Source organism: Triticum aestivum, chromosome 2A, assembly GCF_018294505.1.
Source record: "Triticum aestivum cultivar Chinese Spring chromosome 2A, IWGSC CS RefSeq v2.1, whole genome shotgun sequence".
Classification (NCBI taxonomy): domain Eukaryota; kingdom Viridiplantae; phylum Streptophyta; class Magnoliopsida; order Poales; family Poaceae; genus Triticum; species Triticum aestivum.
The window spans coordinates 620,947,182-620,951,863 of record NC_057797.1 but is presented as its reverse complement, the minus strand read 5'-3'; positions in this window follow the sequence as shown (position 1 = coordinate 620,951,863).

The window sequence follows — 4,682 nt, the reverse complement described above, 5'->3', positions numbered from 1 at the left end:
CATCAAGGTCGGGGTTCCAATAGCCATCATTCCTTGATGAATCCATTGGTGACCTTGAAATAATGACCAAAAGAACCAAAATCCGGCTCTGACATTTCATTGAACACGTAGAGCACGAGGTGTACATACGGGGGAGTTGGATGTACCGAGCTGGCGTCCAGTGGCAAGGACCTTGACCGGTTGTGGCATGGTCGATAATAGTTTAGGTTGCGGTCTCCAGTGACCAAACCCTAGGTTGTGGATGACAACGAAGCAATGATGGTGCGAAACTCATGTGGCGGGTATGTGGATGAGGGCCAATGGAGAAGAGGAGAGGGCTGGTCAGGCAAGGTGGGGGCAGATATGGGAGAATTGGCATGGGCCCTAGCGGTCAGCCCGACATGGCGAGTGCGTCTAGGCATCCCCATATCCGTCCCAAATATGGGTTGGGTATGTTGAGAGTCGGTCAGTCTGGGCGTTTGGGTCGAATATGAGGAGCCCCTTGGGTGGCAATTTTTCGTCCGAAAAACTGATCGGGCAACCTGCCGAGGAATTTGGGGTGGGTATGGGGTTCGGTGGTAGATGATCTAAGGGTTTAAAACTACTTGACTTAAGACAAATCTAATATTCAAAGTGAAAAATGAAGGGAGTACTCCCCTTTTCCTTTGTCCCAAGGAAAAAGTACATATACTTAATCTCTCAACTATTGTTGGAAGTCTAAGTTTGGTCTCTGAACTCCAATAAGAAATGGTTGATTCCTCAAATGTCAAACTCTTGCAGATTTGGTTATTTGGTATGTTGCTCCAGTGAAAGAGGTGTTCCTTGCTGTAGTCCCCATCTAACCTAGCCGCCATAGCCTCATCTAGCAAAAGGAGAATAGAGAGGCGGCCCAGCCACCAACATCACCGATGTTCCCTTACCTCCACCGGTTGCTTCGACAGCGGTAGGAGGGGGCACAGGATCTTGTCGTGCCTCTATTCAATAATGTAGTTTTTTTCATTCTAGGATTTTGTGTTCCCACAGCTTAGGCTTCGTCGATGGCATGACAAAAATGAATAAGTTTCCTACAGATATTTCTCCGATGCATCGACTCTTGTTGTTGGTGGTGTTGGATCTAGGAGGAAGTGCATGTGTCATCTGGATTCTTTTAGATTTGGGTGGATGCTTTGTGCTTCTTGGTTGTAGCATTGCGGTGATGGCTGATGTTTGTGGTCTTTTGGAGTTTCTGCATGCTCTCTGTGATGTTTTTTCTCAAGGGTGCACTTTGCTATGCAGATAGTGACCGCCGGCATCTTCTGGTTTACATCGATGACTTCTCGAAAACTGCTTGCTGCTAGATTTAAATAAGTTTTCTGCATTGAGACGAAGGCCCAAAGGGGACAACGAGTTTTAATCATGGCGTGCCACCGGTGGATGCAGAAGGAAGAAACTTTAGCACCCCAAATCCATGCATTTTTAATTTTCTAGGGCGTGTTTGGAAGGACGTGTGATGCTTAATATATGATCTTATACTTTTCCAAAAAAACGTAAAATAGGTGTTGGTGATGAAATGTCGAGAGTTTCACACACGTGACAACCAATCAATATAGAAAAAACAATTCTAAGAATGAAATGCCAAGAGTTTCACCCCAATCGACTCTTGTTGGTGGTGGTGTTGGATCTAGGAGGAAGTGCATGTGTCATATGGATTCTTTTAGATTTGGGTGGATGCTTTGTGCTTCTTGGTCATAGCATTGCGGTGATGGCTGATGTTCGTGGTCTTTTGGAGTATCTGCAGGCTCTCTCTGATGTTTTCTTCTCTAGGGTGCAATTTGCTTTCAAATAGTGACCGTCGGCATCTTCTGGTTTACATCGAGGACTTCTCGAAAACTGCTTGCTGCTAGATTTAAACAAGTTTTCTTTGTTGAGACGAAGGCCCAAAGGCAACAACGAGTTTTGATCATGGCGTGCCACCAGTGGATGCAGAAGGAAGAATACTTTAGCACCCCAAATCCATGCATTTTTAGTTTTCTAGGGCGTGTTTGGAAGGACATGTGATGCTCAATATATGATCTTATACTTTTCCGCAAAAAACGTAAAATAGGTGTTGGTAATGAAATGCCGAGAGTTTCACACACGCGACAACCAATCAACACAGAAAAAACAATTCTAAGAAATTTGGTGGTATAAATATAATATTTAACATTTAGGGGGAAGACCAAGGAAAGAAATAGGGTCGCTACAACAAAATAGCGTCGGGCTCAAAATACACTATTAGCAAAGTGTTCTACAGTAATTTATTTAGCGAGACAATTCTCAGCACGCTATAGCGCACTATTTTTTCAGTGGGAAGACATAAATATTCTATAAAAGCTACAAGAGTGTTTTGGGGATTTAAAAAATGCAAAACAATGAGAAATATACTGGAGTCCCATATAACTCAGCAAAAAATCAAGATATTTCTTCTTAGAATATTTACATTATAATATAATAAAGCCTTTCATTTCCAATAAAATTTCTTGAGTATTCCTAGTTTGTACATCTCGAAATATCTTTCTTCCAGTTGTATATTTCCCCCTTATGTTCAATTTAGCATAGAAAATCCGTTTTAGTAGATTTTAGTTTGTGCAAATAATTTCTTACATTTTATTGTGATTTTAATATGTTTCTCCCAAGGTGCTTGATTGGAAAATGATTCTTTTTCTCCTAATTTTCTCCATTTTGTTTCACATGCACGAAGCCACCCACACATCTTTACTATTTAAGGAGGGCCCAATGGTCGTGATGGTAGGTTTGCGTTTGTTCACTCGTCCTTCGTCACTACTTCCAAAATAACGTCGAGTATTAATCAAATCAAATCTTATAAAAAGCTCAACTAAATCAAAAACTTTTCTTACCTTTCCCTACCCATACCCAAATCAAATAATATATTACCAAAACGCCAATTAAATCAAAACATTGCTTGCCTTCCCTACCTATCATCAAATCTAATCTTACCAAAAGTGTAAGGTATTATCACCAAACTTTTGGCTAACAGGTTGCAAAAAGTTATTCTCGGGCTGATTCACAGAAACCAGTATGGTTTCCTTAATAACAGATGCATCCAAGACTGCCTAGCATGCTCATATGAATATCTACACCATTGCAACCAAACCAAGAAAGAAATTTTGTTACACAAACTAGACTTTGAGAAGGCATTTGACATGCTCAACCATGAGACCATTTTTGAGATACTCAAAGGTAAGGATTTGGACACAAATGGATTAGCTAGATCATGCAGATTTACAACACTCGCTACTCATCGGTTCTGCTCAATGGCGTTCCTGGCAAACAATTCCTTTGCAAAAGCGGAGTAAGACAAGGGAACCCCCTCTCCCCTTTGATATTTATTATTGCAGAATACCTCCTCCAATCCATGATTAATGAAGCTATGAACAACTCCCTAATTGAATCCCCTCTTATGCATGCATCATGTCCAGATTTCCTAATAATTCAATATGCAGATGACACTATGATGATAATTCTTGCTGAAGCCAACCAACTGCTACATATAAAAAAAATATTGTTGCATTTTGCCGACTACACTGGTTTAAAAGTAAATTACTCCAAGTCTACTATGAATGCTATTAACACCATTGATCCCAAGATGTTGGCCCTCTCTTCTCTTATGGGATGTCAAATTGGCTCTCTACCATTATCCTATTTAGGGATGCCACTGAGTCTACACAAGCCTAGAGTGATAGACTATTTCCTCTGCTCAAGAGAATTGAATCAAAATTACAGGTATGCTCCACTCTACTCTCGTATGGAGATAAGCTTGTCGTGATCAAATCATTTTTCTCAAGTAAGCCTATTTTTTACTTGAGCATCCTATCTATGCCAATGACTGTTATCCAGCAAATCAATAAGTATCTGAAGCAATGCTTCTGGAGGAAATATGGCATCGAGGAGAAAGCTCCTGCTCTGATTGCATGGGAAAAGGCTTGCTTACCAAAATCTGATGGAGGTCTAGGTATACTTGATATTTCAACATACAACCAGGCCCTGCTCAGGAAGTTCCTACACAAATTTCTCAATAAGCAGGACCTCCCTTGGGTGAAGATTCTATGGGAAACCTACTATACTTTGCATACCCGAGGAGAGAGACTAATTGGATCATTTTGGTGGAAAGACATTCTCAAACTATTGCCCTCATTCCAGAGATTTGCAAAATGTAAAGCTGGCATTGGTGACACTATCAGACTCTGGAAAGATCGATGGAATCTTCTCCCCCTCCAACAGCAGTACCCTGAGCTCTTCTCCTTCACAATCAACTCAGACATCACATTCCACCAAGCTATCCATTCCGAGGACATGGAAAATCTTTTCCACGAACCACTGTCCATTGAAGGACATCAACAATTCATTGAAATTCAGGAAAACATCACCAATCTGCCTGCGGTTAACCACAAGGACTCTTGGACTTACACCTGGACCTCACCATCCTACTCCTCCATGAAGATGTACAATTGCTTGATAGGTCCCAACAACAACCACTTCATTTTCAAGCTCCTTTGGAAAGCCTCCACCATGCTTAGGCACAAAATCTTTTGCTGGCTGGTCCTCCATGACAGAGTCTATACCAGGAATCTTTTGAGAAGAAAATCTATGTTTCTAGAATCATATGAGTGTGTTCTATGCAATGACAAGGCTGAAGAAACATCTATGCACCTGTTTTGGGACCG